Raw genomic sequence first — 13,672 nt, forward strand, 5'->3', positions numbered from 1 at the left:
AGCATAGATAATAAATACCATGACATGGGGTAAATTGGGATCCTGGGGTAAATTGGGACAAACCTGCGGAAGATTCTCAAAGTACTTGTAGCACGGAATCTACCTAATTTTCTTTAAGGTAATATTTATCAATGTATAGAAGAAAAACCAAGTTAACTATGGAAGTACTAAACATGAGTTAAGTTGGTCCCAAAAATTCGTCAAATTAAATTTAAAATAGTGGTTGAAAAGTGCGTTTTAAAACAGCTTAAAGAACTTTTAAAAAAAGTGATATTATCGTTGTTTTTTCAATAAGATCACAGTTTATATAAGTTTTTAATACACCTGGAAATACCACAACAAACGGTAATTTGCAATATTCTTATTTTAAATACAATATTTCGACAAAATAAAAAATCTATATTTTTTCCTTTCTTTTTGGGGAAAATTGGGACGTATGTAGGGTAATTTGGAACGAGACTGGAAAAATTAGGGACGAGAAAACACAAAATTGGAACGCCAAAAGACAAAATAGGGATGGCCTGTTAGGGTTGTCACTGATATCTTATAATAGATTTTTTAGCCTATACTATCACTTAATTGCGTGATGTAAAGAAGGTTAATGTGTTTATCAGTTAGTTTATGTAAGTATTATAGGTAAAAGAAAAGTATATATATAAGTACTTTTTTTCGCGACATTTACCTTGTAATATCTGGCCGGTCGTATGTTCTTTATAGCAATAAAAAAAATTAAAAGTTAAAAGAACTCAAACGAATCAAAACTTTTGTTATTTCAGAATCTATTCACGCATCGAATCATGATTTTGTTAACATTCACAACGAACACACACAAATAAAAACAGGCCTCAGATTTTAAATGTAACATTAATTAAAAATCCGAGATATCCAATTATGAGTGAGTGAATTAATTGAGTTTAGTTATTTCGCTTAGAAAGAATTTCTTTTATTTTTGTTATTATTGGCAGTAATCAGATAAAGCTGTTTTTTTATCTTATTCACCTGATATCTTACTCTTGCTCAAAGATTATTTTGAAAATGTTGATTAAATAAAATTGTATTATTGCATTTCCAGTCCTTTTGTTTTCTATTTTTTATTCTATTTTATGATTTTGTTTGAGAGTTGTGATTTTTAAGGAAATTAAATAATAATTTTCTAAAATATAACATGCACATACTTTTTTTGATCATTGTATTGTTGATTATCATTCATGTCACATCGCTTCGGAATAGAAACCAGCTTAATTTACACTATGTTGTGTATTGTGCTTAAATTATGGATTGTATTCATCATTTCGGTCCATATAAATAATTATATGGCACCTACCTATATATCGCAGTACTGCGAGTTGACAACCCTTACAAATATCCCAATTTAACCCTTAACCGTGTCAATTTACCCCGGACGCTGGGTAAATTGGGACGGCCATTATTTTACCGATTATTTCTTTAAAATGAATAATTAAAATAATGTAACGGTTTTTATCACCTAGGTACGTTCAAGACTCAACTTATTTCTTTGGTTGAGCAGTGACTATTTAATTGGAACTATTTTAAAATTCAATCTGAAGGTCGATTTTGTCCCTATTTACCCCATTGTACGGTACACTTATCATGATGTTAACCACAGAACACTATTACTTCTTGATGTTAACATGCACTTAACTCCTAAGCGATGTTGTCAAACAATAAATACCTACCTAATGTCTTTGTTTTGACAATTGACACAAATTGTAAAGTATGATTTGAAAAACATTTAGCCTATGAATTTATTACTTGTAAAATTCATTTAGTTTTCAGGAAAGAACACAACCATGAAACTTATCAGTTTTTTAATTCTTTCCTATACTATAGTATAGGAAAGAATCTACTAAACGAAGAAGAAAGAAATTAAGCTACTAAACGAAATCGTCATTTCCCACATGATAATAAGCACAGTGTGTGTACTCGTATCGATCAGATTATGCTGGTGCTTAAATCCAGTTAGTAATTAACTATTTTTGCCGTTGAAATACCTACTTAACAAAATAAATGTTAAATTCGCAAACATTTAAATTTGCATAAAATTGCTTATAGGCAGTCTTGTGAGTCCGCGTGTCACACTACCCTGCCTATTTCTCCCACGAAGCAATAATATGTGCCGGTTTAAAGAGCGGGATGCTACATAAGATATATAAAAATTTGTTAGACCTTAAGAAGGTGGTTGCATTTGCATTGTCTATAAAAAAAATCTCTTCATGACTACGCACGAATAAAGTACCGTATATATTATGTACATAATAACGGTATAATACTTTTATTGTATGCATATTTAGTAATAAGCCCGCTTAAAAAGTAATGTGTTCAGTTGCGTGTCGGAGCTTACAAGCTGCTTCTTTATTTATCGCTATTGTTAATTATAAAAACCCTACATTGTCTTCAAATACGATCGGCACCTTATATTCAATATTAACTAAGCCTATTGACATCAAGCACGAGTTTTATCGCTCTCAATTTGCTAGTTAGAGTCAAATAAATTACACCGGCCGACAAATGAAAATTTTTTGAAAGTTGTTTGTATTTGAGCCACAAATATCACCAATTTATACTATTTTAAACACAAAAACACCTACATATTTGCCCTATCACATCAGATTTTTTTAAAAGAAGGAAAAAGCATTTTTTTTCAAAATTTAAAGAAAAAATCAATAATCATATTACAAAAACATATATTTGAACATTTACAAAGAAAACATTGAGTCTAAACAATGCTACAGGACTATTTAGAGTGACATCTTTTACGTTTCGCGACAAAATTATGTCTGGGTGTAGTTTTTTTGTGAGTATCTTCAGTAATATCACGTGTCAGTGACCAGCAGTAATCAGCCATCATATTCACATTCCATCGACCTTGGTACCTTGTCTCCATAGTTTTTATGTCCTGATGAAACCTTTCTCCCTGCTCTTCACTGTAATCACCAATATTATCAGGAAAAAAGTCCACATGTGAATGTAGAAAGTGGAGTTTTATGCCCATATCACACCCCAATTTTTGATACTTATCCAATAAGTTTGCAACCTTATTTTTATAGTCGGGATGTTTATTATTTCCTAGAAAATTGTTGACAACATCTTTGAACGCCGGCCAAGCATCTCAGTGTTATTCATTGTGGCATCAAATTTTTCATCAACCATCAAAGATCTGATTTGCGGTCCATCGAACACCCCTTCTTTAATTTTTGCATCAGATAATCTTGAAATTTTTTTACACAGGTATTCAAAACTAGCATTATTTTTATCCAATGCTTTAACGAACTGTTTCATCATACCGAGTTTGATATGAAGCGGAGGTAGTAAAATTTTTTCAGGACTAATTAAATTTTTCCGTATAACGTTTTTTCCTCCTACTTTGAGATTTTTACGAGGATTCCATTGTTTTTGTACGTAGTGCTTGTCTCGTGCTCTACTGTCCCACTCGCACAAGAAGCATGGAAATTTTGTATATCCTGACTGCTGGCCTAATATTATGGTTATAATTTTTAGATATCCACAAAGCTGCCAACCGTGTTTTTCATATCCAATTTTATCTAACAATGTTTCTAAATTTTCATGAGTCTCTTTCAAATGAACAGAATGAGCGACTGGAACAGAAGCATACTGATTAGTGTTGCGTAAAAGAACACCTTTTAGACTCCGCTTCGAAGAATCTATAAGAAGTCTCCAATCTCCAGAATTATATTTTGCTCCTAACTTTTCAATAAGATCCTGATGATCCTAATAAAAACCTGATGTGATACGATAAAATGAGGTATAATTTCGTGATGAGCACTACCAAATTAGTGGAAAAAAATAATCAGAACTTGAACAAGGAAAATGATGTCGGCCGGTGTTATGAACCGGCCAGTATTTTCATATTAATTTTTAAAAACTCAATATCTTACTTTCCAAAGACTCACGATTAAGCACAAACACGAGTATGTGAAACCAGTAATACCTCTAGCAGTAATCTAAGCTCAGTGTGCTTAGTGCAAGTTTTTTAACGTTTTCGCTAGCGTACAAGTTAAATCAAATTTGTATGGTGTTGGAACATTCGCCTACGTTTGCCGCTAGGGGCGCTGTTTCAACTGCATACTTTGAGTTACTGTTACGCTATCGAGAACGTTAAAAAACTCACACTAAGCACACGGGTCACTATATTCTTTGAATTTCCGAAGGTTCCGAATATACTGCAGTACAGCAGAAACAATAATTATGCATAATTCACTTAAAATAATGTGTTTATTTCGTTTTATATACATACACATTAAGTATGAAATTAGTGATTAATGAAATTTTAATACTTATTTATTAATTTCATGAAATCATCCCACGGACATAGACCATTTTTATCGATCGCGCAATCTTTGATCCCCAGTGTTACTCGTAATGGCGGGTTTTGAAAATTGATTTTAACGCCATCTCTTATTTGATCCCAAGACAGATAAACGTATTCTACTTTCAAATAATAATCACCGGCCACGTCCTTCCATTTTTGAAATATAATCTTCCCGCCTACCGGGTACGGCTCGTACTGCTCCTTTAGCACAAACGGATTGAAACCTAAAGCGTTGGTTATTAAGTTCAAATTCACATCGTGGCCCACGAGCAAAGCAAATTTAATATTTTCATTCGTGAATATAGATCTTATATATCTGATCGTAGGTCGGGCAGTATCCTTGACAGCTGAGGGAATATTAAACCGTATTTGTTCATCCATAGCCGTTATTTTAGTTAAAACTTTCCATTGCTCGGGACTAGTGATTTCTCCCCACGCAACTTCTTCCAGCGGACGTCCGTCGTAGTAACTCATTATAAAATTATCAACTACTTCATTTCCTATTGTCAGAGGTCCGTTCAGCTCCAGTTCTTCGCCAATGTGATAAAGTATAATATTCTTATCGTGGACCAAATCGCAGAATCCTTCTCTTTCGCATTTTTTAGAGTGTTTTAAGTCGATAATCTTGTCTAATTCTTCGTAGGCATCTGTTAGTTTATATTTGGCGAGCATTTCCTCGATTTCTTCGACAACTTTTCGTTTGTAGGACTCGGTAGTGTTATGAATATAATAATTAAAGGTGAGGTCATATTTTTTAAAATCCTTTTCATAATTCACGTTTATATTACAGTCAGGGAATGCGGCATCGACAAACGCCTTTGCAGTAGCTATGGTTCGTTCCGTATTATTGGCATAAACAAAAACAGTTTCTGTGTCGGGACACGTTCCGGGTAAGAGTTGATTCTCTATCACCCATTTCGTTAGATATTCGCCCATGTAGCCTTCCAATAAGGCTCCTTTTTCCGTCAACAGGCCCGGCTCTTTGGACCATTTCGGAAATATTTTGTTCGTGTATTCATCTATGTGGTTTGAAAATGAAACCCTTATGTTGTGACGACTAAAAATTAATACTTGCTCGAGGTGTAGACAGCCAACGCCGGATAATAATAAAAAATAAAAAGTTACCGCCAACATTTCGTTCACAGTGCGCGTTGAATTAAAAAAAAAACTTGCCTATGCTTTGACATTTGCCAAACGTGTCAACAGAGTCACGTTACAAACACAACTGGATTGAATATTTTTACATTTATGGAGATAAAACTCGTTTAATCAAAATCAGTACGAATTAATTTCCTATTTGTTCTGAGCGTCGCATCATGAAATCACAACAAAGTTTTTTTATACATTTTTTTGTTCTAGTTTTATCGATAATTTGAAGGGGTTTTGCTGTAGTTTGCGTGAACGTTAGATTTATTATTTTAATAAGTGCCGAGTTCTTTTTAAAAGAGATCTTTTGAATCTTTTTAATGTTTTAAAAATGACTGATAAACTGGACAGAGTAGTTAGTTAATTAAAACGTTACTTACATTTTTCAGGCCTTAGCGTGCGTTTTTCAGACGCAGTTTTTTTTTTGTATTAGAGTGGTTTAGAAGGTTTAGTATAATCTTAAGTTCAAGGCTGTACGGTCGCCACCCTTGTCTCCCTGCCGCCATCTTGAAAAAAGGGGCGCACATGGTTTTCGCGGTGTATTTCGTAAACTAACAATCCTACAAAAAAAACTTTAAGACATTATTTGTAGCAAATTAAATTGTCTACAACTTTAATCCCAATACGTTTAATCGTAAAATTTAAAATAGCTATAAACAGAAATAGGTAAATGAAAATTCTTGAGTTTTATTTTGGGCGTTATGACTATTTTCTGGTCATTTTACAACAAAACGACATTAGAGCAATCTTATAGAAGGTTTTTTAACGAATTATTTTCGCTACGAGTTTGTTTAATTTCATTAATATATTTAGGTTTACAACGACGGAACTTGACCGGGTTCTTGAATACTCGTAGGAATATGCTAAAAACGACTACATTTACGGCTCAATCTCAACACCGCAATCGTCTGTGACCACCAAAACTGTAAACAGCTCGAAATGAAACAATAAACGGAATAAGAAATGATAATACGTAAAAAAAAACAAGTAGGCAATAGGTAATCAAACCGTAAACGTAGCTTGGAATTTATGAATTATTTTACGATTCGACAAAACTGAAACTTGTGGTGTAGCCGCACAGTCGCGCGGGTGAGAACCGTGACCCCGCTTGAGGAAGCCTCATGCCTCAACGTAATTATTGAACACCAGACGAATAATGCAATTGTACAACAAAAAAATTAATTTTATCCTATTTATACTTTTGCGTTTGTATAGTTTGCAAGCATGTATTATAGATCTATATTTTATTTGTAAGCCATTATCGCCAAAATAGTTAATCATAAATATGTACAATAAAATTGATAATTTATTTGTGACGCGCATTTGGTGGTAACAAATTTTTATCAAATCGTTTTATCAAAATAAAAAAAAATAAAAAAACAATTGAAAAATTAATACTTTTATCGCATCTGTTATTTAAAGTAGATAAACTTTGACTTGTACACTAGACCATTTGGACAAATATTTGAATAGTTATGACTGTAAAAAAAATTGAGTGCGTGATATTACAGTGCGGTCCGGCAGCGGGCGCGTGAGACGGGCGTGCGGGTGGGGTGGGGGAAGAGGTCGCGCGGGCAGGCGCAGACAGATAACACCGGCCGACATCATTTTCCTTGTTCAAGTTCTGATTACTTTTTTCCACTAATTTGGTAGTGCTGATCACGAAATTATACCTCATTTTATCGTATCACATCAGGTTTTAAAAAAAATTAAGACATTGGCTATTTTAAATTTTTTGATTAAAACAAATTAAATTTTAGATTTTGGCGCTCTTTTCTCGAATCGTGCGACCTCTCGTGAGGAAATATATTAGTTGCAACAACGACACACCCATTCGAAACAGGTTACATGCAAATAAACCTCTACAGTTACTTTGTTCATAAACTTTTTACTGAAATTAGTGTGTTTATTTTTAAAAAAATCTTACGTTACGTACTTATATATATTTTTTTAATATTTTTTTACTTATATACAAAATTTCCATGCTTCTTGTGCGTGTGGGACAGTATAGCACGAGACAAGCACTACGTTAAAAAATAATGGAATCCTCGTAAAAATCTCAAAGTAGAAACAAAAAACGTTATACAAAAAAATTTAATTAGTCCTGAAAAAATTTTACTACCTCCGCTTCATATCAAACTCGGTATGATGAAACAGTTTGTTAAAGCATTGGATAAAAACAATGCTAGTTTTGAATACCTGTGTAAAAAAATTCCAAGATTATCTGATGCAAAAATTAAAGGAGTGTTCGATGGACCGCAAATCAGATCTTTGATGGCTGATGAAAAATTTTATGCCACAATGAATAACACTGAATCAGATGCTTGGCTGGCGTTCAGAGTGGTTGTCAAAAATTTTCTAGGAAATAATAAACATCCCGACTATAAAAATAAGGTTGCAAACTTATTGGATAAGTATCAAAAATTGGGGTGTAATATGAGCATAAAACTCCACTTTCTAGATTCACATGTGGACTTTTTTCCTGATAATCTTGGTTGATTACAGTAAAGAGCAGGGAGAAAGGTTTCATCAGGACATAAAAACTATGGAGACAAGGTACCAAGGTCGATGGAATGTGAATATGATGGCTGATTACTGCTGGTCACTGACACGTGATATTACTGAAGATACTCACAAAAAACTCACAAAAAAACTACACCCAGACGTAATTTTGTCACGAAACGTAAAAGATGTCACTCTAAATAGTCCTGCAGCATTGTTTAGACTCATTGTTTTCTTTGTAAATGTTCAAATATATGTTTTTGTAATATGATTATTGATTTTTTCGTTAAATTTTGAAAAAAAAATGCTTTTTCCTTCTTATAAAAAAATCTGATGTGATAGGGCAAATATGTAGGTGTTTTTGTGTTTAAAATAGTATAAATTGGTGATATTTGTGGCTCAAATACAAACAACTTTCAAAAAATTTTCATTTGTCGGCCGGTGTAATACATTAATTTTTTTAACGGATTTTATGGTAACTAAGACCTTTAGGTCATGTCTTATTTTAATTTATATTCTTATTTTTATGAAAAATGATAATATGGAGTGAAATGAAATGAAATGAAAGGAAGATCATTAATTTGAGACATTAATCAACTGAGATGAAATTAAATGAAGTGAGATAAGATGATATGGGATGGAATATAATCTGTGATTATTTTTTTTCCTATCTAAGCTGATAGCCTTGAGAGGCTATATCAGCGTCGCCTTAATAGTAGGTGAGCTCACGGGGCTCAAACCTGATGACGTTGCTAACACGAACCCTAGCAATGGCCGTGCTTCGCAGAATCTACCACCGGATCGGAAACGCGACCCACTGAGAAGATCCGGTGAGAAACTCAGTGGGCTGTGTCTGAGGGTTAATTTAGTCGTCGAGCCCTTCGTCGCAAGCGACGGGTTCGACGAGAACGATGATCGGTGCTTGAGGTACCTAGAAGCACCGTTGGTGGATCGGGAGGATCCGAAATGACGTGTTTGGGGCGACGTCAACTGCTTTCCATTCTGTCCGCAAAATCGGGAATGTAGTTACCGGTGGCCACGATGAGAGGGTTCTCGTGTCGTGCCGCTTTATCGAAGTGGATCTCAGTGAAATGGTGGTCATTTACTGAGATTTTTTCAGTGGACTTTTTGGAGGATCCCAAGAAGTTACGTCCAGCGGCTTTGTTTCATTTTCCCACATTTATGCATTTTCACAGGTATTAAACAGTTAATAAACCACTGTTATTACACATTTAAACCTGAAGAAACACTAAATAGACAAAATAAATCACACAACTTCACTCCTCGCGTTCCCGCCAAAAAGTCCATTTAATAATAAGGATACATGTGCACACAGATAATACAAATAATATAAATGCGCAACTCTAATTGTTTCTTATTCTAGTTTGGTTCTTATATGAAGCACCTGTTTCTTTTAAGAAAATAAACAGCATCATGGAAGTAAATTTCTAAAACCAAATTTTAGTAATATTTTATTTTGCGATTAGCAACTTTGTAGTTTTCAAACGTTCCAATTTTTTAAATCGTTTTTGGTATGGTCTAGGTCAGGGGTCAGCAACCTGTGGCTCGCGCGCCACATGCGGCTTTTTAGTTCCATAGGTACGCAAATATTCTTTTATAAAAAAATTACAAAAAATTGTTCTGCTTCAACTAACGACGATTGGGCACCACTTCTATCTCTCAGCCCATTGTTGTAAGTAAATGTTTAATTGTTTTCATTTTTTTACTTAAATAATAAGTGATTATCTAATAATACCATTTAAACATATTATATTATCTAATTTGTTGTAAAAAAACACTACTTTTAAAAGAATAAATAGATAATTTTCTTATGAATACATTCGTTTCCTTTATAAAAAAAAATATATATTTATGCATACTATTTATTATTGGCAAGAATTTTTTTGTGGCTCTTTAAAAACTTATCTAAACTTAAACTTAATTAAAACTTAAAAACCGTTGCCGACCTCTGGTGTAAGTCATGGATACATAACGTACACATAATATTTGAGATAGGTAGATGCGCAACTCTCATTTTTATTTTTGCTTTAGTTGGGCCTCCACCCAGCAGGTGTCGCTGCGGTCGAATATTCGATCTCCCCAACCTCCCACCAGGTGGCTTTTTTAGACTTTTATTATTTTTTATACAATACTCTTTATGAAAAAATCTTATCGTTTAGAATCGCTGAAATTCCCTGTAACACTTATGCAATATTAAAACATGTTTGATTGTGTTCAGCATTCTAATCGAGAAGATCTTTCACACAGAGAGAAAACAGGTTTTTTTAAAATAAAAACCTGTAAATATCTGCAAGCTATTTAATTTCATTTTATTATATACAATTTTCTGTTAAAAGTACATATATAACGTACAATTGTAAAAATCTAATATATAAAATTCTCGTGTCGTGGTGTGATTAAACTCCTCCGAAGCGGCTCGACCTATTTTCGTGAATCTTAGCGTGCATATCGGCCAGGGTGGAGAATCGGACAACATCTATTTTTCATCCCCCTAAATGTTAAGGGTGGTCCACCCCTAAATTTATTTATTTACTTTTTAGACATAATGTTTTGTTTTTATTTTTTTATGATACAGCATACAAAATACATACAACCCTAAATTTTCACCCCTCTACGATCAACCCTTATTTTTTATTTGTTAATTAAAAACCGTAATTTTTTTTTGCAAGAATTTTGTTTTTATTTTGTCATGACTTTGAATAAAAATTTCATATTACTGTGAATTTTTCACCCCTCTACGATCAACCCCTATTTTTTATTTGTTAATTATAAACTTTAATTTTTTTTGCAAGAATTTTGTTTTTATTTTGTCATGACTTTGAATAAAAAATTTCATATTACTGTGAATTTTTCACCCCTCTACGATCAACCCCTATTTTTTATTTGTTAATTATAAACTTCAATATTTTTGGCAAGATTTTCATTTTTATTTTTATTGTCATGAATTAAAATAAAAAATCTGATGTTACTCTCAATTTTTCATCCCTCTATGATCAACCCCTATTTTTTATTTGTTAATTATAAACTTTAATTTTTTTGGCAAGATTTTTTATTTATTTTGTCATGACTTAAAATAAAAAAAATCATATTACTCTCAATTTTCACTCTTATACGATCAACCCCTATTTTTCCAACTCGATTTTTAATTTTTTAATTCTATGCACAGATCCGCAATAAGGTTGCAAGATGGCAATCAAATATTATTATAATTGTAGTACGATAAATTCTTTAAGTTCCTTTAATTATGATTTTTTTTTAAATTCAATTTGATCTCCCGCCCTTGCCGGTCGACTATCAATCGATCAGTTATCCCCGCCAGGTGTCACCACTCATCCAGCAAACATCACGTAGTAGGGATGAGGACGAAGTCCGGTCTCTCCTGTCTTACTCACTATACAATTTTCAGACATGTTTTTTTGGTTTTATTTGTGTATCAATAGTATGTTCAGTAGGTCTGAGAATCGGCTACTATCTATTTTTCATACCCCTAAGTGATAAGGGTTATTATTTAATAATAATTTTTTTTGAGAATTTTTTTGGTTATAATGAGGTATTATGTGGTTGAATGAGGTTTTTTCTACACTAGAATTTCCCTAGAAATCTTATTTAAGGCAACACAACGTTTGCCGGGTCAGCTAGTTTTATTATATACAATTTTCTGTTAAAAGTAAATATATAACGTACAATTGTAAAAAAAATCGAACAAAAATAAGTCCTTTATAATGTTAAATCGCGAAGTGATTTAAGTTCAAAAAACATTTCAAAAAAGTAATGTTTTTTTTATTTTTTATTGCTTGGATGGGTGGACGAACTCACTACCCACCAGGTGTTAAGTGGTTTCTGGAGCCCATAGACATCTACAACGTAAATGCGCCACCCATCTTGAGATAAAAGTTCTAAGGTCTCAGTATAGTTACAAGTTTAAGTATTTATTAAGTAACTTATATTAAAAAACTACGAGCATGAAAATTTGAGTATTAATGTAATCATAAAAATTAATTTTTTACTTGACACCTTCTGGTTCAAATATTGTGCATCAATCTTACCTATCATTTTTCAGACATTTTATATGCTCCTTATAATTTTCCCATCAAATTTTGACATTATCAAACCTATGAAAGCAAAGATTTTATATTACTTTATATTTGTGTATAAGGATGAACATGCTTACAGGCCACTCAGTGTAATATGGTTATCTAACCCCAGAAATTTGAATGTGAATGCCATCATCCATATTAGTAAAAAGATTTATGGGTTGAGGTAATTTATCTGTTTTTAATAAAAGCTTTAGTCGTTGAAAGCTTCTTTACCATTTTTATTTCATCTTTTGTTTTCTACATTTATCCATTAATTCTTTCACTGGTTTCATTAATTTCAAAAAAGTTCAATTATGATTAGTGCTCTTCTTAAAGGCTGAAAAGAAAAGTCAAATATTGAAAAATATACTGGAGAAATTATCCCAATATTGTGTTTGACGTACATGAAAATTTTTGTGTTCAGTCACAGTCATTTGTTAAAAAATACAGATATTGGTACCGTAAAATGGGGCGATTAGGGATTGAGAGGCGAATCGGGAAAAACCCGGGAAAATCTTTCGACACTCAATATTAGTTTTATATTCGTTGCAAAATCTTCCATTTTTTGTAGTTTAATAGTAGAATGTTGAAAGTTTACAAAACAACTCTGAATATGCATGATAATAGCTGCTAACTTATAAAAAATCGTGTTTCAAATTAACTTTCTGTGGTGGTCATTATTTTAGTGCTAGAAACTTTGCTCTCTTTTATTTATTTGATAATAATAGAAGACGACTGTGATTTATAAACGTTATTTAGTGTTTGAACCATCATGTATATTAAAGGTAAGTCTCAGTTGTTATTGGTTTTAATGTATTTTATAAAATAAAAATACATGTAAAAATCTGTTGTTTTTGGGGATTTGGGGATATTTTAAATTTGTTGGTAAAAATTTGGTTTATTCATGATGTTTTGTCTAGAACTTTTATTCAAAATTATCAATGTGTTATTTTATTGTTTGGTAAATATTTATATTATCAGTTACGTATTGTTTTCTATTTTTAGATATGACTCGCGTGTACGTATCAAAGAGTGCAAAGCCTTATAAGAGATATTATCCCTTAATATTAAAAACAGCAATTGGGCAATTGCCTAATTGGGAATAAGTCTTTAGTTGAAATAGCTAAGCAATTTAATATAAGTCAGTCGATTTTGCACAGACATGTAATAAGAACAATGAAATCTCAAGGTGGACAAAAATGTCTAAGTAATACATAATAAAATATTTAATATTTGTTCAGAGTGTCAGTTTTTCAATGTTTTTTATTGATGATCACTTTGTTGGTGTAACTAAATAAATAAATTAATTAAAACCAAGTAGTGCCCACCCTAGCAAATTTCTCATTTCGTCCCAATTAACCGCAATTTCCGGGTAAATAGGGATTACACCTATTTTTGCTTTTTTTGCTTAAACTGGAATGCTAGTTGCATAGTTTTAAATTGGACAACAAAGATGCCCCCAAGACTCAATCATTTTGATCCTGATATAGCATTATATACATCAACAACTACTTTAAAATTGGTCATAAAGTTGGAATTTGTCCCTAATCGCCCCATTTTACCGGTACCAATTTTT

The 13,672-nt window shown here is 32.4% G+C and overlaps 1 long non-coding RNA gene across 1 annotated transcript; it reads right to left on the bottom strand.

Annotated features, from left to right (window-relative positions):
* Window positions 1-10,304: 10,304 nt before the first annotated feature.
* Window positions 10,305-12,429, bottom strand: LOC149500232 (uncharacterized). The gene is made up of 2 exons (XR_016325225.1): window positions 12,331-12,429; window positions 10,305-12,132 (listed from the first exon to the last, which is right to left on the bottom strand). It is a non-coding gene; the product is annotated as an uncharacterized LOC149500232 (long non-coding RNA).
* Window positions 12,430-13,672: the final 1,243 nt, after the last annotated feature.

Source organism: Bombyx mandarina, chromosome 23 (assembly GCF_030267445.1).
Source record: "Bombyx mandarina strain Sakado chromosome 23, ASM3026744v2".
In the NCBI taxonomy this organism is placed as follows: domain Eukaryota; kingdom Metazoa; phylum Arthropoda; class Insecta; order Lepidoptera; family Bombycidae; genus Bombyx; species Bombyx mandarina.